Raw genomic sequence first — 26,874 nt, forward strand, 5'->3', positions numbered from 1 at the left:
TACCTTGATTTACTGGTGCCTTGCCTCTGAAATCTTGCAAAACAGATGAAGGCAGGCAAAGGATGAATATTGTTCCTTCCATCCCACTGGCGTGGAGAGCCAGGCAGCAAAGCTTCTGTGTGAGATCCTCAGCATCACATGGAGGATCTGCTGAGAAAATAGGAACTGAGAACAGGTATTGTGGATCTTTATCTCCTGTACATCCTTTTGACACAGAGTGAAATTGTACTCCTGTGAAACCCCTTGGAAGGCAAAGTAACTACCCATGGGCAGATGAGAGAGATGTGGCCTGTTCTTTCCTCAGTAATGTCAGATTTCCCTGAAATCTGTTGTATCGAACTGCCAGACGGAGCTTCTCAAATCTGCAGCCAGCGTCATTTGGTCAGGGCATGGAGGTGAAAAGACCAGCATTCAACAGAGGTTCCTTGGAGTATCTTTAAGATCTTGGATCACATAAAACAGTCCCTCTCATAAAAAAAAAAAAAAAAAAAATAGCACACAAACTTACAATTGTTGAGTGTTTCTTTAATAGAATCAGAAACAAATTTGTGACCTTGTGGCCCAGAGGTGGGAACAGCATCTATAAACTTGCCCAGACATAGAAATGCATTCTGCTTGTCAGTAGGAGTTTGCCATTGAACATGTATATAAAAAAAAGCTGGTGTTACATTAGACCAACATTTTTTGAATGCCACAGCTCACTTTATATGCCGTAAACCTTGTTAATGTTGCTAACAAGAAAGTTAAAAACTCAAAGCTATAAAAATAGGAATGCCACTGCTAACTAAATAAATATACGTGAGAACCAAATATTCAGGTACAAGTTCTGGAATGGCTCATGTGTCTAGGGAAAGAAAAAAAAACCCAAAACTAACCTGAGGGGTTGCTGATGTTATAAAAGCTGCCTATAGTCAGCAGAATCGTTTCCCCTTGAGTGTTTGACTTAAATGGTTTTTGAGAATTAAGCACTATAGTGTGGACAAAGCGGTTGGTCATTTCAGACAGGCAGCATGGACAGATCAGCCCAGGAGATGGGATGAGGAGGGAGGGAGATTGCTTTCTATCCAACCCAACAGCAGATTGTTAATGTGGCAGCAGTGGGGAAAATGTTTCCTTCAAAACAGGCCACCTACGTATTCTGGCCTCTGCTGTTGGCTCTGGATCCAAGTTAATAGACCCAGTTTGTGCCTGTTCTGCACAATCTGGGATGTATTGTGAATCTTTTTGACAGCCTGCACTTTGTAGAGGTTCAGGGGCTGGGACTTCCAGGGATTATTTTTGGCATTTGTGTGCTAACTACGTATATTCATCGATGCAACTTTTTAACTCGATAAAGTAAGAATTGAGACCTACACCTCACGTTGAGCTTTCTGACATCAGAGTTACTTCATCTCGCCTCTCTGCTTAGCATCAGCAGTTAGTTTGAAGCAAACTCCTATTTACTTAAGTATTACTTTCCTCATCCAAATACGAAATTGTGTTTATGGAAGTCTTATGAACTGTAGATCAGCTGCTAAGAGAGACAAACTGATGTCTTAATCCCATAAACAACAAACACACTCTCCTCCCCAAAGGGATCTGCAGAAATAGGGACAATTTGTCAGGACCCTGAGTGCATTAAGAGGCCTTGATTTCCCAGACCCATTGGTGTAAATAACAGTGGTGATCTGTTTTGCTGGGAGTCTTGCAGGGCTTGCAGCAGTGATAGGTGCATGCAGTACTCTTAATCAGAGCAAAAGAGCCACAGAAGAAACAGGAGGGTCCTGCTGAGGATCTACTACAGGCTCATCAACCCGCTCCTTGAGTGGGAGAAATGTTGAGGGGGTGGCTGAGCTGAAAGATAGTTTGAGATTTTTCAAAGACCTTTTTCCACCTCTGACATGACAAACATTATCATGGTATTATGATCATTTGTGATCAGGTCCATAGCTGTAAATAGCGTTGCTGGCAGAGTTTGATGTGCAAATGTGCACTTAATATGGGCAGGAGAACAAGGTGCCCCAGCTACAGGCTCCTGTGCAGGTATGGAGAATGCTTACAGAGGCACGAGCTCAGAGCTGTTAAAAGCCAAACTAGTTGGTTGGCTTCTCTGTGGACTACTACGCTTGTAAGAGTCTCTATATAAGCAAACCTTGGAAAAGCTCAGTAAAGACTCTTCTTCACACATTTCCTCCCTTTTCAGTTCTGATGTTGGAAAGGCCATCCCTGGGATAACTAGAATCCATCGAGCTCTAGAAGTTGCTTCATAAAAAAGGCCAGCTTTGAAGATGGAATTTGAGGATTTCCACCAGAGTGCAAATCAAAAAGCACTGCAAGCAATACATGTGAATTCTGAGAATACGTATACACGTGTGCTTGCTGTGTGAAGGCAATTATTTCTATGTAGGTCACTTCTTGACAGTATAAAGCGCTCACTTAAGGACAAGTCCCGAAAAGACCGCAGCTTTCAGCATCTTCCAGCAGTTCAGCAAGATCTGCGGTAGCTCAACATCTTGTAGAGTAAAAGTCTCATGGGTTATTACATGTTCAGGTTCTCAAATGTCATTATTATAAGCTTATCTGGGCTGACTTTATGTGCATTGTGAGTGCTTGGATTCTTGTCTGTCTTCAGCAGCTAATCATAAGGGCTTTTTTTCCTCTAAGTTCCCTTCTCTTCCTGCCTTGCCATGTTCCTTTAAGTGATTTTTCGGGGGGGGAGTGAGGTCTAGCAGTTTACCTGTTCTGTGCTTGGCTGGTTTTGCTTTTCTCCCTCACCCAGACCATTTTCATCCAGACCATCTGCCATAATTCACTATTTTTGCTCAGACACACCAGTCATTGAAAGCTATAGAGCCAATGTTCTTCCAGCGTGGTATGACTAAGGGAAAGAGCGTTTTGGGCTTTGAGGAGGATTTGGCACTAGCTCTTAGCTATCAGGAATTCTCCTGATACGGATTTATATATTTCACTCTCAAGCACTGATTGTTGTAGACACCTAAGGGTCAGAAATGAGGAATTGCTGGATGACAGGAAACTGAACAGGAAGCTTCATGTTCTATTTGACTTAAACATAGCCAAAATAGAACATTATTACACATGTATGCATTTATTTAACTGCCACAGTGACAGAAAAGTTACTTGGACTATGCTGCTTCTTGTGAGGGGAGGGGGAAAAAAAAGTACACTTTTCCAGGTAAAGCTGAATCTGTTTCAGAAGATGCTTCTCCACATAGAGATTATGTGCATGATTAACAACCAATCCGTGATCAAATGAATTAATTGTTTGAATTAAATATAAGCAGTAAGCAAGAATGATATATTAGGACTATATTGCTGAGTGAGAACAGTAGGTAATCCATCTGAGAAATCTGCTCTTTTTGTTGTATGGCTAATAAAAAACCAGCCATTTTATTTACCTCTTCAGAATTTAAACCAAATTTTATGCAACTGTTTGGTCTATTTGAGATAATGACTCAGTTGTCTACAAGACTCAATATAGTATGCTCACAGGAGAAAAACTGGTGAGATTTTAGCAAGAATATTTCGTTTTCAAGGGCTACTGGTTACAAGTTGGTGAGAAGTTTTCCCCTTTTCCCCTCTTTTTAATCTCAGCACTGACTGTGATATATTAAGCTGTATTTCCAGGATAACATGCTGAGATGATGATTTTGTTGGAAGACCGCACTCAAAATTGCACTGAAATTGGATGCAGCATGGGAGCCATGGTAATCAGGACTTCACCACCGAAGCCTAGGAACAATTTCGTGGAGGGTCATGTTGCGTCTTGTCTGGGGCTTTCACAAATTAAAAATCTATTTATATGTGAATTTCAAATCAAAGCACAACCATTCCGTGCTTTGATTTAAAGCACTTACATTTTTCTCTTCGCCTCAAACATGGATTGTGTTCAGCGTTCTCATTTGAATGTGCACGAGCATAAATCCTGGGAAAGATGTTTTCTTCAGCTATCAAACTCTCTATTAATGCTCCTGAATTTCTGACACGAGAGACTAGATAAGACATGAGGATGACAAACTGTTAAATCGTTCTTACTGTAAGCCCTCTCAGAGGGGAACCAAGGCAGATGTGAGACCTGAATTTTCTACTGCCATAGAGAGTCTTTTCACCTCGTATCCCTCTTTCCTTTGCCTCAGGAGTTTTACATTTGGGTTAGGCAGGTCCTAGTGTTTCTGCGTGTACAGGGTTTTTCTCTCTGTAGATCGTTGCCTATACAGATTGCAGCACTGAGGCTTAAGTGTCAATGAAAATGTTTATAATGGAGTAATGGTTGCTGTTAAATATCAAGGGAAAAAAAGGAAACCTAGAGAAGGAGGAAAACACAGGAAAGAAATAATTTGGTTCTAATCAATTTGTATGTCAGGAACACTAACAACGCTCTGTAACTGTTCAAGTAAATAACATTCCAGTTCCAGAAACAGGGTGGTTTGCAAGCAAATTGGATAAGTGGGATTTTCTTCTGCATTGCAAGAGAACCTGTGACATTTCTTTGGTTATAAAACCACGGTACATCCTCTCATTTGGAAATTCTGATCAGTGGCACATTGCATGTTTTCCAGGTGTTGCAGTCTTGAGTAACAATTGCATTAACTGCTAATTTATAGTGCTCATGAGTCTGGAGATAGCAGGGGAAAGGGCAGAGTCTGTGATTGTCTCTAGCTCAGTAGCCTTGTTTTGGCATTTATATGTAGAACAGCTTGGATCCTACTCAGTCCTTACAACTCTGCAGTCCCTGAGTCCATATTTGTTTAATAAAAATGAAATTAGGATGATGCCTAGATTCTTTCTGGAGAGTTTTAGAAACATTAGTCAAATTTACAGATATGGGCACCTTTGATGTGCTTTATCCCCAGCAACAAATGAATTATTATTCTGGAATCTCCAGAATTTGTTCTCCTACCTTGATTCCTTTATTCAAATACTTAACACTTTATATTATTTGGTGGCAAACTCTTTCTTCTCCTGGTTATAATTTAGGAACTTCTCTGGACTAATCACCCCTATAGACAGAGGCATCCGCTTTTAATGCCGCCTTCATTCTGAAACAGTTCTGAGAAATGTGAAGAACTTACTTTCAACATGAGTAGCCCTGGGACCAAAATCAAGATCCGTAGGCAAAGGAACAGTGAGAGACGACATATTCCTTCAGTCATCCATCAGCAGGGTCCAGTGCAGAGTTTAGCACTTAGGAAAGAAGTAATTTCCATATAGACTGAGTCAGAAGTCACCCATGAGAAGAAAAATAATAGGTAAACTTTTTAAATTTTGAGTTCACCTACTGATGTGGGGTTTTTTTTAATCTCATGGAACTCAGCATCTTCACAGCATGCTGAGCAGTAGATGCAAAACACTAGTTAATGTTTAACTGCTTTTCTGATGCTGGGGATGTTAGGTTACTGAAATTCAATTATACATTATATTAGCAGCAATATATATTTGTATGTGAATGTGTAGAGACATTGTGCTTGGCAGAAGGGTTATTTGGGCAAAAAGAGAGGAAAGCATACTCATTTTATGCCTCTGGCAAACTTCCATGAGTGGCTCACCCTGACTGGATAAGATTTGTTGTTCGTAGAGCAATGACTGCCTGGAGAGATGCCGTGGCAGAGAGCTCAGCCCCTCTATCTAGCAGCAGCCTTTATTAATTGCAGCAGTGGGTGGAAAATGCGTTAACCTCATATATTACTGTTGGGGGGCTGGCGGTATCCATTCTCCCAGGGTGATTACATGCATCTAAAACTATATCTATGTGGAGTTTGCTCTTCATCCTCTCCTTCTTTTACCTTTCTTTGTCTTGAGACATTCAGCATTGCCTGTGTTTCCGCTGTTTCTTGTGTCCTTTGCTAGCAAAGATGGGGAATGGTGGAACCCCGATACCAACCTGAGGTCCTTCGTGATGCCATTAAGTGGAGGAGGTAGTTTTCCAGTAGTCATTCAGCTACCTTTTAATCTGTTGAATAAAGAAAAGAAAGGAAAAGAGACGAGAATTACTAGTAGAAGGAGATCATTTTTCTTCATTACAGTATTCTCAAAACTTCCTACTTTTCTTCACCTTACCTTCTATTGAGATGTCTGGAAATATCTGTGTTCTAGTACTGCCCGAGCACTTCTGCGGAGGTGTGTGCTCGCAGTGGATACAGGAGAGAGCATAACTTGCCAATGCCTTATTTATAATATATAGCTGCCTATATCTGCCCTCACCAGAAATGCTGGTGATCAATGTGTGTTATTAGAGCATTTTCCCAGCAGCTGCCTATGTGGCTGTGCAGGTGATGTTGTGATGGGGAGGGAGGGCTGCCACAAAGAATAATTTAATTTCTTTAAATTAATTTAATTAATTCAGGGAGCCCCAACTGGTGGTGTCGTGGAATCTGCCACCCCAGCACAGCTCAGCTGGATGGATGGGAACCAGCCTTGCGAGAACAAAGCTCAGCACTGACTTCTTGAGGGAAAAGCTGTTCATGCCGCGTACCTGCCAGGCATTTATATAGTGTTATTCTGTGCATAGTGCATCCTGTGCATTCTGCGCATCCCCCGGCTACCTGGTGTTACTAGAAACAGAAATACTGGCATGGATATACCATGGGTAAGATCATGGCCTACTGGTTTTGAAGGTATTTTTACCCCCTGTCTGGTGGGAGCCTAAAGATGCAGGGTGTTGACAACTCCATGTGAGGTCATATTGCTTTTGAGGACACTAACCCATGTTTTTATTCATTATCTCTGAAAACCTCCAGGGAAACACCAGAACTCACAAAATGTGTGAAGCTGAAGCAGCTTTGCCCACGTTTTTGGCAGCTCCTCAGACTGTATCGCAAACTTGTGACTACCAGCACTTTTCCTGCAAGTGTAGATGAGAATCGTGCTTTTGAGGGGCAAATATTAACTTTTGTCACCAAACAAATTAAAAAGGCTTCTGGTTTTCCTTATTTGAGAGAGAAACCTGAAAATGAGAAGTCCTAAATTCTGGGAGAGGACTCCCAAGCTATTGAATTTGAAATCTTACAATTTCCAGATCTATCCCAAGGGATCCAATAAATGGGGTGGTGAGTGGCAGTAAAAATTTCAGATCAAATACATGCAAAATGTGGTTAATTTGAAAACAAATCCTTGCACTTCAGATCTTGGACTGTGATATAAACTGATATGATAACAGTGGTAAAGAAACCGGAGTTTGTTTTGGCCAACACGTGGGAGGGTTTGAAAAGCACTAGTTTTTGGTTTGACACCCCAAGTAATATTTCACCTTTCTACTTCCAGTGGTGCCATGTGCCACTTTTTAACGTGAGAAATAGCTTAATTTGGCTCTTATCTTCAGAGGCTTAAATAGGAATTTGGCCTAAGAGAAGACTCTGCAGGTTCCCTTGCCAGTATTCGTTGCTCTGTTTTATAAGTGCATGTGATGACCTGTGTGTCTTCAAATGGGCTGTTTACAGCGTGATTACAGAGATAAATGAGACGTGGTTAAAGCTGTTAGATTCCAGTATCCCATCGTTGCACAGTAAGTCATGAACTCTACTGAACAAAATACATTTGGAAAGAAAAGTGATCTCAAGTGCATCTCTTCTAATAATGGCATGTTGTAATTTCAAGAAATACTTTCCATTTTGAGTTCTTATGGCGTTGCATCTGTTTATGACAATTGTACTCAAATTGTGAAACATTCTACAAATACTAATCAAATCAAGATGGCTGAGTTTTAAATATGTGTGCCTCTTGGTTTCAGATCATCAAAAACTGTATTTGATGTAATTCACAATGAAAGTTTGTTGTGTGGGTTGTTTTCATTTGGTTGGTTTGGTTGGTTGTGGGATTTGCTGCTGTTGTTTTAAACCTAACCAATCAACAATAAAGCGAGACCCTACTCTAATTTTTTGTTTGTTTGTTTTTATCATCTGTCATCCAGTTCTGGAAGAGGAAATTTTGCAAACCAACCCTGAACTTGGGAAAGGGAGATGACAGCAAACGTGCTGTACTGAAGGAAAACACAAAAGGCAAAATATTGTGTCACCCAGAAGCCTCCGTGCTCAATCACGTAACTTCTTTGAAAGCTGCAGCTCTCATCCAGCTCACAGCAGTGCAACCAAAAGCAGAACACTTACCAAAGAGCAGAAATTGGTAAGAGCTAACACAGACGACCGTTTAAAAACTGCTAATATGAAATGCTCTCTTTCTATCAAAGCATTAGTGGGTGGGGTGTTTCCTTTCCCTTTTCACAGATAAAATATTTGTTTCATATTGTGACTCACCCAGATTACTGTTTCAAGAACCGAGCAAAGGTGAAAAGGTTTGTTCTGCCCTTTTTAATTAATCTGCTGAGCGTGTTTATTTCTAGACAACTTGCACATTTAGTAATGTTTACTGTACTTTCTTTACTGTATTCTGCTTGTTGGTCTTTTTTTGCAGCTCAGCCCCTGGTATGTGATTAAAAGTTTTAAGTGACACTTAATGCCCTGTTAAGTTGAGAAGTCGTACAATAGCATCTTGAAATGATACCTGTCTCTTTAGGTGGATTCTTGGAAAAGAATTCACTTTACCTGTAATTCCCCATTTACCTTTCTTCCCAGACTTATCTTCCCTCCTTCAGGAGCTGACAAGGAAAAACAAAGACGAGTTATGAGACAATTGGTGTAAAACCTGTGTACATATAAATCTAAGTTACTGCATATAAAAGGAAGGAAAACCACCATCAGAACAGTACCAGGAGATATGTGACTGGAAATCTGGAAGGTTTTTGTTTGGTCTTGCATATGAAGCATAGAATAAGAAAATTGCTGATGATGGGAAACTTGATCCAGGCAATGAAAACCAGGGATGCACAGCTCTGTTCTAGAGGTGAGAAGAGCCAGACTGAAAAACTGGTGAATAATTCTGTTTCTCTGAAAGGAATTAACCTACTTAACATTATACAGACAAAGGTTGTTACAGCTAGCATGGATCAATCTGTAGATAAAAGCCTCAGAAGGAGCTAATGTTAAATAAAAAACCACGATGAATCTTTGCATCAAAGTAACACTTCCACGTTATACTTCAGAGTGAGTCATTAAAGTTTGCCAGCGTGTTTTGTGTAGGTTGAGAGTAACAATTTCTGTGAGACTGTTATGGCTTAGTTGGGAAAAATAGTGCTTCTCATATTAGTTTTGTCACTGTAAAATTTATGCAACTGAAACTGCCCGGGGAAATTATTGGTTGTAGATAGCTCTATTTGGTGATTTGGGCTGGTTAAGAAAAGGTTTAATAATTCACATTCTCTTTGTAATATATTATTGACTATACATTAAACCCACACAAAGGTAGAGCAGCAGACATGGCTAGAAGCCATTTGGATCCCACCTCTGAAATTGAGGTAAGGATTTATATCTAATCCCCTGCATTTGCCACAGAAAATATACGACTTCAAATCAGCAGCTCTCTGGTCTTGATGGAGGAGGCTGGGGCATAATAGTGCTTGAGTATTTTATTATGGTGCTACAGGGAATGGTGCCAGGCTGGTTTTTGACTTCTCACTTTATCTAAGTTGTTCAGCGCTATGACCTGCATTGTCTTGGTACAGGGGTAGTAAAATCCCAAACTTACAGGCCCTAGTATTAGCATAGCCAAGCTCCATGTAAAAACTCTCAGTAAATCAGCCTCGCTGCAGCCAAACCACATGTAAAAGCAAGCTGTGAAACAGACTCCACATCGCCAAACCACATGTAAAAGCATGCTGAAAACCACCCTCCGTGTAGCCAAATTACACACAAATCTGTGATGGAGAACAGTCCAGGTTTGTGTGTTTATTCCAATAACTCAAGGCTGCGAAGAATCCCCTTGCACAATCACCTTCTCTCCCACCTGATGTCTGAGCAAGTCATCCAACAACGTCTCAGACAGACCCACTCCCTGGTTTTAAGTCATCAGGTAGGAAAAGTGGCTCCAGCAGGAATAAATACAACATGTTGGATTTGGGGTCAGCCTGCTCCCTGTTTGAAAGTATCGAGTGAGCAGAAGAATCGAGCTCAGAAAGAGCAAAGGGACTGATTTTGTCTTGTCTGTTTCAGACAGAATTGATATTGCTGAGTTATTCCCACTAATACATCCTATTAATGTCTGACCACATAGAATAAGTTGGCCAAGGGCCAGGAAAAAAAAATCTGGCTCCCATGATTAATCTTTCCAGTTAGAAATGAGTGAGATGTCATTAGTAATCCCATTTTCAATTGTCCTGACTTCAGAAAGTCATCTCAGAAATTTTATTAGAAGAGAAGGAAAACAGAATCGAGCTTCCAGTTCACTGATGTTTCGTAACTTGAAGTGCACCGAGCTTTTAAATGACTTTTTTTTGTGACACACTTCATGTATTATCATCATTGCAATTAGTTATTGAGGAAATATTTTGGGAGTTGACAGCCTTTTTCTCACAGTAGGTCTCAAAGCACTTAACAAAAGAGGTTGGTATCATCATCTCCATTATACAGCTGTGGAAACTCTTAAGAGGCAGCGTGAAGGGACTTGCCCAGTGTTGTGCGGGAGGTCAATGGCAGAGCGCTGTGTGGAACCCGCATCTTTTGAGCCCACATTTCCAGCTACTGAATATTATTCTTGGTTATCTACTGTAATGGGAAGTCACAGTAATGGCTGTTGTTTCGTGCTAGTTTAACAGAAATCTGGCAAAAAAAAAGGCTCTTTGTGGCAGCAGGCTTCTTATATCAGTATGAAATATCCAATTCTCTGGGAGCCAAAGGAGGCTTGTGTTGGAAAAGGCTGCTCACAAAAGCTGGTAGAAACGCATTTAAGGGTGTGCTCAACCAACGAGAGTAGCTTTTGCTTTTCTCTTATGCTGTTTTGTTTGAACATGTTGCTGTTTAATATGCCAGAACGGAGTTTGGGAACTGAGTTCTGTGAATTTACCCAGGATTCCCGGCCTTTGACACACAGTGTGGTTGTTGAAATTGGGGGTCACAGCCTCCCCCTGTGTAAAACAGAAAGGCTTGACTGGCTTAGGTGGAGAAATTTCAGTGTATGTCTAAGTTGAGGATTTGCCTAGGAGAACAAAACTGGATTCAGTATAAGGGGCTATTAATCTATTAAAAACCACTTTCACATTTAAAAATGAATTTATTTGATCAATAGACTTTTTTTCATTTCCAGTCTCCTGGCTGAGCAATGTGTCAGGATATCAATACCATAATTAATTTACATGTTTTGCTAAGTTCTCTAAACTCAGTATTTGACAACTTGTTTTTTTCTTACTCATTCCAGGCTCATTTTTGCAATCGTGCCTGATTGAACATTACCAGTAAATACAGAGTTGTGGAGCCAGACTGGTACCGAGCAGCACAAGGATAAGGTAGGGCATATGGCTGCTTGCCCGCTGCATGGTCCTGGCTAATACTCGCACCGTTCTAGTCCCAAATGTTGGCTATTGCCAGATGAGAAAGGAATTTGGGCAAGCCTCTAAGCATGTTTTGCTGTCATCTATTCCTTTTCTACTTCTGTGGAGAAAGGCCACAGGTTCAAGCCTGTGAGCAGCTGACAGGATAACAATGCCTGTGTTTTCCCAGCTTATGCTTTTCAGCTCCTTAAGTCCCTTAATGCATGGACCAAAATAGCAGTGATCACAGCATCATCCTGTGTCACCTGGGCATCTCCCCCAGAGCAATGCCATCCAAAATGGGGAGGAGGAGGACACATCTCTCTAGCACTGGCAGAAGTTGGTACATGTGGTAGAGGCCTGAGTATCTCATTAGCATTAACAGGCAAATCATGGAGCATTAGATATTTTAAAAGCAGAACAGAAATTCTCTGTGATATGTTAAAGCTCAGTATTGTCTCTAAGAAGCACTGGCTAGTGAATTTGCCATTAAGATGTGACATGCTGAATACTTTCTCAGGACCACACTGGTGATTAAAGTAAAAATGTTCAAAGTAATGTATGGAATGAAACAACCCCATGTCTCAAAAGTCATCTTATAAAGCCCAGTGACACTATAATCATCTAGCACAGCAACGACTAATAAGAAACAGAAGCAGGACAGCAAGTGTGGGAGTGGAAATATTGCTATACAGCATGGGGATTCAGGGTAAAATCCCGTATGCCAGTTTTGCTATTGATTTGAATTGTTTTTAATTGTTTCAAGAACAAGAGTAAGTAAGTAGAGGGGAAAATACATGGAAGTGTTTAAATGCAGTATGTGGAAGACTTGCTTTTGCTATCTGCTATTACGCATTTATATTCTGTTCATTGCTTCTATGCTGTTTTGCTCCTTGTTATATCTGTATGTATGCTTTTACATCTCATTATCTGATGTACTTTAACAAAATATGTGAACTTAAGAACAAAAAGCCAAACAAATCCCACATTTGCTTGTGCCAAATCTTATCTCTTTAATATAGGTTAATAATGAACACAGCCACAGTGTGGTTAAAAATATTCTTTTTGTCTCTGTCAAAATTATACTTTATAATTGGCTTTTAACTACTTCTACCACCACCAAATCAACATGTGTATGTGTATTCTTATGCTTTATGAAACTAGAGGCTCTGCAGATCATGGAGTAGATTCATATCTCCCAAAATGCTTGTCACTTCGATGCTTCATCAAATCACTGTGGATAGAATTAGTTTTTCCCACTTGCAATTCAGTGGGAAAATCTTTCCTGGATCTCAGCAAACGGCCCAAGCCAGGGACTGATTTGGTGAGGTCAGACTGAAAACATCTCTCCACACTTACTTAAAGCAAGGCACGGCTCAAACCCCGCTTTGTCCAGCTGTCAAAAGCCTGAAGTGGGAAGTTAGTTCAGGCACAAAGATACAGAGATTGATCAACTAGAAATACATCCATCGGAACCAAGGAGCTGAGGTGTCTCGGGATCTTTCTCTCTAGGCTTTTCAGCAACCATCCCTGCCAGAAATACAACGAACACCTATTCTTTTATTAGCCCCTTTGGTATCCAATAAGACTCAAGTTGACAGCTACAGCTTCTGGATTCCTGCCGCAGCAGCCTGCTTCTTCAGATAGGAGTCCGTGGGGGCAGAACCCATCAAAGACACAGACACCGGGAGAAATGGGTTCAGGAATGTTTCCTCTTCAGCAGGAGCTGTGGAAGAAAATTGAGTTGAACTACTCTACCCCTCTCATGACTCCAGCAGAGAAAACCCATGAGGATTACTTAGGACTTTAGAGACAGGTAATTTAGGATTTCAGAGCCACTGTGTCTGTGAAGAGCAAGACCACTTTTGTCATGCCCCGCTCATCTTGAACAGACTCAGAAATTAAGCCTATATCCCCCCCCCAAATTCTCCATGATGGGAATGAAATCTGGAGGAGAAGGAGCACAGCTTGATCTTCTGTTCTCAGGCAAGAGCTGTAGAGCCAGCGCTGAGGGAATTGTGTCTCCTGATGTGGGAGCTGAAAAGATAAAGTGGGGATGAAATAAATAGGAAGATCCATAAAAATACATATGGAGGGAATTTTCTGCCTAGCTGCAAGGGAATATCAATAGGGGAGCAAATTTCTACTTACATTTTACCTTTCTTAAAGCCTACAAGTGCTAGCATAATACAGAACTTTATTTAGATCAGTGGAAAGATTCACTGAACTTCTCCAGCTTTGATTCAGGCGCAAGAAAAAATAACACCTAAAGTATAAAAAACACTTGGTATGGGGTTTCATCTCCGCTTTAAAAGTCTCCTAAGCTCATCAATGACCTTGGTACAGAGAACTTCCTTAAGCTCTCCAATTTTTCAGCCAGTCTTCAATCCTTAGGATGTGCCCATTGCCTTATTTCTTGGACAATCAGCCCTATTTCTTGCCTGCCTTTGGGGCAGATAACCTTAAAATATTAGCATTCAGGAAAACTGAATGGATTTGTTTCCAGAAGGAAAGATACTCAAATAGAAAAACTAGAGCTTTCAGTGTACTGACTAATTATCCCTGCTTTTTTGTAATATCTCTTCCATTGTTTCATGCAGAATTATCAGATTTCCAGAGATATCTAACAACCCCATTCTTATTCTTGAATGGTTTTATCTCCAAGTCTGTAACTTGTATTCTGAATGCTCCTAAAAACAATTGAACTCTAGACTATCGGCTCCATGGAGACTGCTTTATTTTGTGTGCCTCACCAAGATGTTTTCTGGAAAGACGACCACCAGATCCATGAGAGATGAAGGAAAGCCTGAGAGTGCTACTCCACAGCAGTATTCTTCATAGTGTTCCCCAGTGTTACACTTGCAGCAGTGTAAGAGAAGGGAAAAATAAAGTAATTAAGAAATTTACATCAATCAAAACAGCTAATCAGAACAGAAAGAGTATTTTTGCCTCCTGTTCTGTTTCCTTTTGGATGGAGTATAGTTGCTGATCTGTATGCTGGTCTTCTAATCCTTTAATGGGGGCACAGGCTTTGGAAGACTCCCTCTCAGAGGTGCTATTACCAAATATATGCTTCTAATTTAACTTCTCATGCCGTATTACAGTAGCCTGAAGCAATTTTAGGTGTTGGGTTTGTGAGAAAAGCCTAATGTTGATGTTTATCAGATGACCTTTTAAAGGGTAATGTGGGGGTTATCCATTGCCATGATTGAGACCATATGTAGGTCACTTTTCCCAGGCATTTCTTACTGCTTTTCAAAATCCCGTCTATTTTTACCCAAATTTAACCAGGTACCTTTCATCTCTGGTATGTTTATGGGCATTGCAAAATGAGACTGAAGCGAAGTGTTTGCTCCTATGGAGTAATTTCTACTTCAAAAGTCAAGAAAGTTCATATGCATAAATACATAGTGTCAACACAATACTATTATGGATAAGCTTATACTTTCTCGCATGTTTGAACATTTCAGATGTTTACAGCAATTTTTCCTTTTTTCTCTCCCCTCTGTTGTCTGTTCTTACAAAGGCTTCTTCAAACACTATGGAAAGGAAGTCACTTTTCTCTGTGAGACTCAGCTTTTAGTGCGGAATCTGAACTGACACCAAAACCCAAGGTGAGGTGCAGCTATGTATTCCTTATGCTCAACCTCAGCTCCCTTCTCAGTGGTATGACACCTGGGTTTGGTCCACAGTTGCTCAAGCAATGACTTTGTAGTGATGTCCTCTTATGGAGCTGTTGGAGCTGGGGTTTTTGGAGAATCCATTGTCTCTTTTACAGAAGAGAAGGGCAGAAAACAAACCTGCCTCAATGTTGTACCTGTGAGAGTATCATTTTTGCTGTCCTGGAAGTTCAGTATTTAGAATCATAGGATCATTTTGGTTGGAAGAGATCCTCAAGTTCATAAACTCTGGCCATTAACCTAACTCTGGCAGTAAACCATGTTCTCAAGGACCTCATCTGCATGTCTTTTAAACCCCTCCAGGGGATGGTGACTCCACCACTTCCCTGGGCAGCCTGTTCCAGTGCCTGACAACCCTTTCCATGAAGAAATTTCTCCTGATACCCAATCTAAACCTCACCTGGTGCAACTCGAGGCCATTTCCTCTTATCCTATCACTTTCCCTGATGGTTCATCATCTTGGTAGAGTTGTTGCTAAAGACTAGCTTCTGGTGTTTCCTTCAAGTCTTTGAAAACATTCACAAATACTGTGTGTCAATTCTTTTCAGGCACAAGATCTTTGTGTTGCTTGGTCTCTGCACCATCAGCTGGGAGTAAACAAAGAGACATCAGGGTAAGATTTACTGCGAAGCAGAATTCAATACAGGCAGAGATCTAAAGGCCAGTATAGTGTACTTAGACTGTCAATCCCCTGTCTCATAACCATGTGCCAATTTAGTGCCGTCTAACAGGCTGCCCAGGGAAGTGGTGGAGTCACCATCACCGGAGGTGTTTAAAAGATGTATAGATGAGGTTCTTAAGGACATGGGTTAGTGCCAGAATTAGGTTATGGTTGGACTCAATGATCTTGAGGGTCTCTTCCAACCACAATGATTCTATGATCTATGATACCATCAAGTATTGGCTCCAGGTCACTGAGGGCTCAATTGCAACCAAGCTACTGTGCATCAGGCATGCTGGGATAGCTGATCCTACAAGCCCTCCACATGGAAAATGCAAAAGAAGACCACTTTACCTCTTTTTCCCTTGCGGGTAAAGCAAGTGGCATTGCCGGCGTGTCCTGCAGGCTGAGAAATCTGCACATGAGCAGTCACCACCGCGCAGCCGACATGCTCTTACATGTTAAGCCACAGGAATGTGATTATGAGGCAGAGCTTTTGATCGGCTTATACTACAAAGGCAAAAACGTTGCCCTCACTGAAGTCGGTGGCAAAACTTCCCTTGGCTTTGACACTGCCAACATTTCACCCTTCCGATCGCCGCCTCTGAGCCTGTGAGCCTGGCTGCAGAAGGCACAGGTCGTGACTCACCTGCTCCAAAGGATTGGGGAGGTTTGAGATCTTGGAGGAGTTGTGGCAGTGCAATAACCACAGGGGCCAGCCATCAGGTTTTGCATTTTCCATTGCAATCACAATAGCAGCTCATCTTAGAAAGCATTACACAGGTAGGGGCTTTACTGGAGAGCATTTATAGATCTGCCTTTGGTACAAGTGGATGAATTATGTTCAAATAGCATGGGAATGGCTTGTCCATAAATTCTAGTAATAACAGCCGTGAATAAAACTATCTCACCAGTTGTACTCCTCTCCCTGTTTTTGTTCCCCAGTAGCTTGTAAAGGCAATCAACATCAAATTTAGGGTGGGAGTTAGCATGGGGATTTGGGCTTCTTAATGTGAAAGAAGGCTTTGAAAAAATCAGTCTTTGCAAACAGCAGCTAATAATAATGATAACAATAATAGAGATAAGCCGATTCATATCTCCCCACCCAAAATATTTACCTAATGAATTAGTTAATTGTATTTTATCTTCTTCTGATGGGTGGGTTGCTAGCCTTTGCATTGCAGTGGACCCAGGGGAGCTCTTGTGCAGCCTGATGCCAAGAATATGTGTTATTTCATATTCTGCTATTTGCTTTGGGTTTAAGGTGGTGAGAGCAAATTCCCCTGCAATTGGCCATAAGTGGTTTTGCAGTGAGCAAGTCTCTCAGTGCTTGAACATCTCTTACTAATGGGGGTAAGGGAGTGGAAATTGCTTTATCTGCTTTTTGTAATTCAGATTTTTACCATATGTCTAGATAGAAGCATTTAAAACAAGGAAAAAAAAAAAAAAAGCAAGGCTAAACATTAGAGTGTAAAAAAATAATTCTGGTGTCATTTTATCTGCCTAATTGGACCTAAAAATAGCCTGTGGGAAGGAGGACCAGCAGCCTTGAGTGTCTGAGGCAATTTGTATCAATTATTTCCCAATGTACCAGTCAGAAGTGAAAGCCATTGCCTGAGTGCCTCCATTAGCCAGGTGTCAGAGCTCTCTGTTTTCATTTCAGGCTTTTCTCTGGGAACAGGGGTGTGTGTGTGTGCACCAAAAAGCACCGAGGAGGAACGGAGGCCCCGGCCGGTGCTGAGGGTGCCCAGAGCAGCTCTGAAGAGCGAGGCTGGTGCCTTCACTCCTCTGTCATCACCAGTCCCTGAGAGCGATCACCACCCACCAGCAGTTCCTCCAGATAAGAGTGAGCCAGCTGGGAGAAGAAAGCCTTTGATATTTCCCTGCCTTGCTGAGTAAGTATGCCATAACAATAATACTTTGAACTTTTATGACACCTTTTCATACCAGGGTCTGAGTGCTCCACAAACATTCGTTCCCCAAGCCTCATACCACCCATTTGAAGAAAAGAGCTCAGAACCCATTTTTGCCATTATTTTCTTTGTGTGCAAGAACTGTAGTAGCTGGCTTACCACTCCACATACCCATGGTCAGTATCAGTAATGTCTACCCTACTCCTGCCCCCAAATTCTTACACCCTGCGCATTGCAGGAGTGCACGTATAAAGCTCAAACACTTGTAAAGTGCTTGTCTCCTGCTTAGAACCCACAGGAACCCTCATGAGCGTCCTGATGAGGATTTGTCTGACAAAACAAAATTTCAACATTTCAAAAATCGAAACCAGCCTAGTTTTAGTCAGGCCTTTCTGTTGTCTGTAGTCTTTTTTTCTTAGCTAATGTGAAACATTACACCAAAGTAGATATATTTGTTTTTTTCATCAAAACTATTTTCTGTGATGCTATTCTATTTGAAAACAGAGCAAGAGCGTACTTGTCACAGTCATATGCAAGCATACAGTAGATAAATACAAAGAGAGATGCTACATCCCAGATAGGCATTGTATTTTACTTTGGTAAAGCATGCAATGATTAAACTTTGATTTTCATCTCCTGTCTGTTGTCTCAGTGAGAAAACACAGTCAAGGCCAATTCTGGAGTTGATCTATCTCTATGGAAAGTTGATTTTAAAGCGGTGCCAAATGTCAGTGAAGAATCACAGTTAAGGGTTTCCACACTAAGAATAACACTGCCTCATAGGGAGGGTGAGCTAAGAGTGCACTCTGCAGCCCAGAGGATAATATACATACAGCTCCTGGTCCATTCGGAGGGTATATACATTTTCATTTCTGCAAGGACACTGTATAGCCCCTACAGTCTCCAGTTCTACCCCATGCCTGGCCAGAGCATCCAAAGGGTAAAGCCTTTAGGTTTTATATGAGATACACCATGTGAGTCCTGCTCCAAAGTAGAAAAATCCACTGATGCCTTCAGTTCTAATTTCTCCTGATGCTACTGAAAAATCAATGAATCCCCTTGGCCTGTTTAATTTTTGGGCACTGTAACTATGTTGGTTGCTTCTGGGAAACACAGTTGTTAGTTGTTTCTCTTCCTAAAGTTTGCCAAAGTCTTTGGTCATTCACATCCCACCAATTCGAGGCATATCATTGATTCTCTTGTTGCTGTGACCCTGATCTCTTAAAACCGAAAAGTAAATTTCAAACATACAGTTTCTTCTCCAAGCCAAACTTCTAATCTTCTGAGATTTACCCATCACAAATCATAAGCACAGAGTGAAAAAAAGAGGGAAATGCAGAGTGATAGAGCCAAGCTGAAATCTGTCAAATATATCATCTCTTCAAGTAAGGCTGAACTAACATGGCAAACGGGAGACAGCCTGACGATTGCTTGAACTTCCTTTAATGGGTACTCCTGGGAAAAGAGAAAGACACTAAAGACAAAACTTAAAAAAAAATGCAGACACAGAAGAAACAGTATTAAAACCATTTGAACAGTCTTTGAACTGCTGGAAATATGTGCCCTCCAAATTACTTTCTTAACTTTTCCTATAATCCAACAGCTGCATTTCTCACAGCTCACATCTTAAAGTGGACGAGCAGAAATGACCAGGCATATATTGATGGAAGGTATGTATGGAAGGTGTTAATCTTTTGCCATGTGTAGGTATGTAATCACTTAGCAGATGATCTTGAATTTTGAAAAGACAGTCATTCACTTTAAAACAAGGATCAAACTTACTGTTGCCCTAAAGCTCTGACCAGTTCATAGTTTAGTTTTAGCTCACAAAAAAATACTTACAATTAAGGTGAGAGATGTTCAACCCAAATGAATCAGCATAAGCCCAACTTCATTGCAACTCAGCCTGCAGCTGAATAAATGGTAATTGTCCTCCCTCTAGACAGTCGCTACATCAATAAGGCAACCGCAAGTGAAATGATAGAAATCAATCTACCTCTCATTAGTGAGATGAATAGAAGTATGCTGGGGAGAGAGGGATCGATGAAAGGGTGAGAAGATGTGTTAAGAATTGGTTAGAGGAGGGATGGAAGAAGGAAGTGAATACTTTTTCAGATAAGTTAGAATAAACTTTGGAGTTCTTTTGGATAACAGTGTCCCACATGAACAGTGTTACATACATTTTGAGTGTACACACTTCCAGATAAAAAAAGTTCAGGGAAGACGTCTCATGTCACTCTCTGAAGTGAGGCAGGTGCTTTTAGGTTTTCAGAGATTTCATACAGTTGTAAAAATAAGAAACACACATTTTTCATATAATGAGCATCAGAGTATATAGGTGTACTGAAAGTGAGCCACTGAACACACACACACACACACACACAAACATTCTGTAAACGTAAGATATGTGTGTGCATTTGTCTACACTCAGGCACATACAAATAGCATGTGTACAGCTGCATGAGAACCACTTAAAAATATTTATTTCCCGTCTTACTTCTAGGTAGCATATTCTGCATTTGTAGCCCAAGTCACTTGCAAGAAGCAAAAAAAAGTGATTTGTCTATAAGCAGAAATAGAGAGGAGGAAATTTTTCACTCCAGACGCGATGACAAGTATATTATTGAAGTAGTTCTGGAACAGCTCGTGTGGACACGAGGCGGTATGGCTGTGCTGCTGGAAAGCCACTTTTCTCAGGCCAAGCACCTTGCATTTTTCACAACACAAATACGGAATTGCTGCCTCTGGGACTCGGGCCAGCTCATTTAAATGCGGCGCTCGAGAGATGGGGGAAAGGCAATTTGCCACGACACCTTTTCCATCTTGCTGCCTAGCTCACTGCTGCAGTTACAGATGGCCAACATTTGTGTCTTAAACATTTATCTTGCAAAGTATAGGCTTTTGTATAAAAAGTATTTAGCGCTGCAAAATATTTCCCTTAAATTTAAATTTTCGTCTTGTTTCAATTTTTAGAAAACATTTTGAAATTTCAGATGTTGTTTTTTCTCTTTTTTGTCACCTTCCTTCTGTCTCACACTGTTTCGGAACGCAGTAGATATTTGCCAAGGTTGGAGTGTTCAGCAGGAGGGTTCATTTTCTCTTTTTTTCCATGTTGTAATTATTCAAAGCTTTACTTGTACTGGTAGCGAAGTGCATTCAGAGTTTGACTAGCACAGGTTCTCAGCATCCCACCTCACATGCCCATGGAGTAAGTTCAAGGCAATTAAAAGATTGTATTAGAACCATCTTTGTTTCTCTTTTACCTGCTCTGTCAGTTTTCTGAAGCTTGCAAAATTACAAAATGGATGTAAAAATCTGCAGGCATTTTTTTAAATTTGGACACTGGAATTTTTCTTGCAGTCAGTGGCTGATGGAAACTATTATTGGGAAAGAAAGAGAAGTGAAAAATTTTACAAATGTTTCGGGTGAAAGAATGCGCTGCTGGAGAGAGTCCAGCGCAGGGCAACAAAGATGCTGAAGGGAGTGGAGCATCTCCCGTGTGAGGAAAGGCTGAGGGAGCTGGGGCTCTGGAGCTTGGAGAAGAGGAGACTGAGGGGTGACCTCCTTAATGTTTACAGATATCTAAAGGGTGAGTGTCAGGAGGATGGAGCCAGGCTCTTCTTGGTGACAACCAGTGATAGGACAAGGGGTAATGGGTTCAAACGGGAACACAAGAGGTTCCACTTAAATTTGAGAAGAAACTTCTTCTCAGTGAGGGTGACAGACACTGGCCCAGGCTGCCCAGGGGGTTGTGGAGTCTCCTTCTCTGCAGACATTCAAAACCCACCTGGACACCTTCCTGTGTAACCTCAGCTGGGTGTTCCTGCTCCAGCAGGGGAATTGCACCGGATGAGCTTCCGAGGTCCCTTCCAATCCCTGACATTCTGTGATTCTGTGATTTGTCCCAGTTTGAACTCTGAAATACAAACGACTTCAAAATGAAACGAGTCTTTCAAAGACTCCACTGATTATCTCTGAGCCTTGTATACACGAGTTGAGAGCAGGGTCTTGACAGGCTTTGGCTGAAAAGCAGGGTTTCAAGTTCACAAGAAACCTTGTCTCTTCACAGTTGGGCTCCATCCTGAGTCAGACTGAAATGAGTAGCTTGCAAATTCCTGGTGAATTGAAATTTCTGAAAATACTTTCTTATGAATGCACCAGAACATGTTGCTTCTAAAATAAAGCCTGTTTCCTCAGAGCTCCAGATTCCTAGGCCTGCAGCAGTCCTCAAGGAATCAAGATGTACATGTTTTGCGGCTAAGTTGTGTTGGAGATGTACCAGTTTATTTTTTGACAGAATTTGTTGCCAAGCTCCATGGCAGCATGTAGAATTCAAGATGAGCTCCTTCAGCACAGTAAATCTGTATTTTACAACTTCACTTCGCTTTCTCAAAAAAATAGAGGGGCTGAACTTTACTCCTGTCTGTTTAAAGTGGTCGAGATATTTGTTTAAGGATTATTTTAGAAGTTTTGACTAATTTCAAGACTTGCACTGAAGCCTATGTGCGTCTCATGCCTTTGCTTTTTGTGTGTGGGTTCACCGTTTTATAGTGACACAAACTAGCTCAGCTACTGTGCGAAAAGGGATGGATTCTGCATGTCCTTCCAAAAGGTTTGTAATATTAATGAAAAGCCTTGTTAAGAGAAAGAACACGCACCTGATGACAAGTATTTATTCCCATCAGGTGAGGTGCAGAGAAGTGTATCAGCTGTTCAGGCATCCAAGTTAAGATCAGGCTTTTATGTGGGTCTTGCTATGATGCTCATCGATGAAGCTCTTTGAGAGCAATTCCAGAAAAGCTGCTCTTGCATTTCTTAGCATCTGAAAGATGGTCACACACTACGTGTACAAGGTGGCTAACGGCTGCTTTTGCCAGATTTTTTATAATTTGTGGCTATTGCGAGCAACCAGCATTTTAAGATCGGAAAGTCTGACTCTTCCCATGGCGACACGCAGCAACCCGAGTGCGCCCGGGCTTTGTGCTCGGTGGGGTGATGAGCGCAGGGTGGTCACCCCGCCGGGACCGGCAGCGCGGGAGGAAACGCAGAACAATCGGCAGGGAAATCCAACCCAAAATAACGAGCTGGCCTCCACAAAAAGAAAGGTCACCGCTTGAAAGCCACTGTTTGAGAGCAGGGGGGTGGCGAAAAGAGAGTGAGTGAAGGAAACTCAATGCCTCTGCGGTTCCAAAGAATTCCTTTTTGTAAGGAAAACAATGCAGGAGAACAATGCAAATACTTGCAGTGCTTTTGAGGCAGTAGATTAATTTTTTATTTTCTTTTTCTTCTAGCAAGTAAATTGGAACTGCTTCCATAAACAATAGGCATTGGCTACAGAAGAAAGTGTGAGCTTTTGCAGAGATTTAAAAATAACCAAAAGTAAGGAGCGTATTGGCAAAGCAAAGCCTTGTGTTTTCTCAGAATAGTAGGGAAAATGCGATGCAGCCTCAACATTTGAGGAAGAGGAAAGGCTAAGAAAGCAGATTGGGAGACATAATGTGGTAAACTTCAAATCTGCCAGATTTTGTTTTAGAAGGCAGTGTTTGACGATAGGTTACCTCATGATGGGAAGAGTGAAATGGATTGCAGACTTTGCCAGCTCTTTCCCCAAACATTTAAAATCTTTCACAATATTGTTCTCCACTAGACCAGTTTATTCCAACAAATTATACTGCCATGTACTGTGTCCCAATTGAGTTTGGTGCTTAAAGCTGCCCATAACTGAATATTCATGGATTCCAGACAAAAATCGCAGTTTGCTGTGTTCATGCAGTACCTGGCACAGGGTGCAACCAGATTAAAAAACACCGCAAACCCCAATGCATTAACTTCAGCAGCTTTAACTTTTTAAAGGCATGTACTTTGTTTTATCTGACACTAATAAAAATGTTGGTAGTGTTACCTGATTCCTGACCTCTCTAATTACACGAGTGCTGGCGTTAATGCAGCTGCAATTCTGCTGCTGGAGCGCGCTCTTGTACTGGTAAAGCTTATTTGATTTCTCTCTATGAAAAATGCTGCCCAGTATGCACCAATCTATAGCAGTAAAACAGTGGCTGCATAAAGAAGATTTGGTGCTAAAAAATCAGCATTTTTATATTTTGGTGTAGGCAAGTCTCCAATGAGGTAATAGTCACAAAAATGTCAATATTACAGCCAAAAGGCCTTTATCAGATAGATGTTGAAAAAAAAAGAGGCACTGATATTTTTGTGCTGGTTATCTGTGTGGATAAATACAAGTTTAATTACTCTGTATAGCTTTCATTTGGACTGAGTGGCTGTATGTTTTATTTCCTTCTCCCAGAAGAAATATAACATTGCTGAGAAACAGCTGAAGTTTAATAGACACTTCAATATTAGCATCCACCTTTCCTGTCCCTTGCAGTTCTGCATCAGTCTGTATGTTTTAGTTTTCCTTTGACTTTTGCAATCAAACTTTTCTGAAGTTCAGAATCACTTAAAATGGCTTTTGGGATGTATGTTTTGTCTTGTAAAGTTTCCTGGCAAACTCTAGTCTGCACCAGTGAAGGCTCACAGCAACTGGCCATCTGAACCTCTTCCATCAAGCTTTAAGCGGAGCACAGATGACTGTAACCCAGATTCTTTAGGATAAATCTCAGGGAACTCAGTAAATGAAGGGATTCAGAACCTTCTCCCCATGAGGGGATGTTGAATCCTGACCCTGACTGGTCCTCTGGACACAGCACCCCTTAAATTTAGGATCAGATCCTTTGGTCCCCTCGACTCAGCACTGAGGGCTCCCCAGAGTCCCTCCCTTGGGTCTCCATGGATGGACACACATCTGCAGCCTTCCTCCTTGGGAAACAGCAGAGAAGCAGGACTGTGCAGCTGTTAGCAGAAAATCGGGGTGGAACTGCTCTGTCAAAATTCAGGATTCAAGCCCACGCTTCAGTGGCAATGCTAACACAGCCTAAATGGCTTTCTCAAATCTCTTCCAGGCTGGTACAGCATCAAAGACTGTTCATGCTGATGGGTGGATGTGTGCAAGCCCCTGTTGACCAGGCCAGCAGTATCAACCCAGGACCAGATTAACACCTTCTCACAGCATGGATGGAGACTGAACCAACCCCCGCACATGGGAATGGTCCTCTCCAGCTTAACCGGCAGGTAAATTATCCAGAGGCTAATGAGTGTGTGGTCAACATAATCAGAAGGCCTTCAAACCTTCGAGATAATGGTCTGGCACCTTCAAAGCTGCAATACCACTCAGCTTTTTTCTCAGGCATATATTGGTCTCTCAAAAAGAACATATACCTCTCGGAGGTCCCTGGCCACCATGCCATGTGCATTAGCAAACCTGTCAGGTCATCCAGTTGATGTGAAGAGGGCTGCAAGTAGGTAGCCATCAGGAAAATATGAGGGTTTCTGTAGTTTCTGAAGCCTGAGGAGGAGGAGGGGGTCCCTGAGCTAAGCAAGAGCGAACACAGTAGTGCAGAGGCCTGGCTGTTATGATTTAAGGTAGCTTTGGTGATTCATTGTAAAAGTAGGATAAAGAGCACTGCACAGGAGACAAATAGCTCTTTATGTAAGACATGACCCAGGGCACCATGCCAGGCTATCGCTGCCAGATTTGGAAGTATTCAGTGTTTTGTGTATCACGATGGAAACTTTTGAGAAGGTTTCCTCCCCAGTACCCATGAGGGACACCTGGCAGCCTGTGGGCGGCTGTCGTGCTAACCTGTGCTCCTCTCCTTCCCTCCCTCATTCCGTAGGCACAACATGGGAGCAGCAGCAGCTGATTTGTCCCAGAGGGTTGTGACAGGCAGCACAGCTTGGGTAGATATCTCAGCAAACAGCCTCCAGGCTCTAGCAGGACCCAAGGTCTGTGTGCACCAGGACTGCTGGACAGGAGCTCTCAAAAATGCAGGCTGTACTGATTGAGACTGAAGGAGCTGTTAGTGTCAGCTTTGAGAACAAGAATGATTTCCAACCATTTCTCCTGTCTACGCTTCCAACACTCAATCAGTCTAATTACTGCTGGGCCTTTGCCCATCATGTTATGAAATGCTTCAGAGGGTAAAGAAAAAAAAAACAAGAAAAAGATCAAACTGTGGTCTGAACCTCAGGAGGAAGAAGGCATCTGTCAGGACAAGCTCTTACCAGAAATGGTGTAAAGAATCCTTGTTTACTAAATCTTTCAAGTCTGTAGCCAGTTCAAAGACACCTCACAGTCCTCCTCGTTAGAAGAGCAAAAGAACAACTGAAAAGCCCTCAGCTTAACTAATTAAAAGCAGTGGGTTTGTGTGCTGTGGTGTGGCAGACATTTATATGCTGGATTTTTTTCTTTTGCGTCTACCAGCGGTGGAGGAAAGTTCTTTCTGAGGTGATAATTCTGGCCTGTGTTGAAATGTGAGCAAAGGGAAACTTTCTCCATTGGATTTGGGTTTATTCCCATAATTTGTAAACAGTGTTAACTAAAAGATAACGCAGCGAGTGTGTCATGAGTTTCCATGAGTGATAAAAGATCTTAAGGCAGTTAGAAGGCAGTTTGCTCTTCAACCTACTGTTTTTTCTTCCAGATGTTTTCTTGTAGAAGTATGTGAGAGCAGAAGAGAGTTAAAATAGCACTGCAGCCCCCTGCAGAGAAAATACATAGAGAAGTGAAGCACGGCTGAATTGTGTCTTTCATCTGCAACACAACCGAGAGCATCGGTCAAGTGAAGAGGACGGAGCATTGCAGCAGCTCTTCCCTCTAGCAAACACGGTAATAACGACAACCAATATCACCCTTTTCCTGAGAACTGAGATGGGGTTGGGGACAAAAACCCACAGGGGCTTGACGTTTCTTACAGCCAGGTCTCCTCCTGAGCCACAGCTGATGTGACGCCTGCCCAGGGATGGCCACCACTCACCGATTTCGGTGAAAACTGGATTGTGTACAGCCACACTGCAAAATCACTAGCTTAGGTCCCACTGGAGCATGGGTTTGACTCTCAGGCATTTCTCCCCCACCCCATCCCATCTATGATTTCTTCAGGGGATTAATTATGAATTAATTCTTTCCACTTTTTTATTTTTGAGGAATATCAATTGACATTCACAGCCTCTCCAGTGGTCCCCGAGCTTCGTATTACACCTGAGTGGTCGTTTTCACTGCCTGAATCTGGCCTATACTTCAGCTTGAGGGAAAAGCTACATATTGCTTGAGTTTTGGAGAAAAAGACTGGAGCCTTCAGCTGTAACTTTATCTTGTGTTATGTGTCTTCAAGGTTCATTCACATTATACTTTGCAAATGACAAAACAACGTT

General features: G+C 41.7%; 1 long non-coding RNA gene across 3 annotated transcripts in view; it reads left to right on the forward strand.

Moving 5' to 3' along the window:
* LOC136099233 (uncharacterized) overlaps positions 1-26,874 on the forward strand; it is a 72,595-nt gene that overhangs the window by 19,425 nt on the left and 26,296 nt on the right. For all 3 annotated transcript variants that reach the window (XR_011738082.1, XR_011738083.1, XR_010651057.2), the window contains exons 6-13: positions 7,904-8,115; positions 8,565-8,832; positions 11,239-11,326; positions 14,877-14,964; positions 17,355-17,586; positions 19,208-19,274; positions 24,564-24,732; positions 26,145-26,329. This is a non-coding gene — a long non-coding RNA (uncharacterized lncRNA). The remainder of the gene's footprint in view (positions 1-7,903; positions 8,116-8,564; positions 8,833-11,238; positions 11,327-14,876; positions 14,965-17,354; positions 17,587-19,207; positions 19,275-24,563; positions 24,733-26,144; positions 26,330-26,874) is intronic.

Source organism: Patagioenas fasciata, chromosome 3 (assembly GCF_037038585.1).
Source record: "Patagioenas fasciata isolate bPatFas1 chromosome 3, bPatFas1.hap1, whole genome shotgun sequence".
Classification (NCBI taxonomy): domain Eukaryota; kingdom Metazoa; phylum Chordata; class Aves; order Columbiformes; family Columbidae; genus Patagioenas; species Patagioenas fasciata.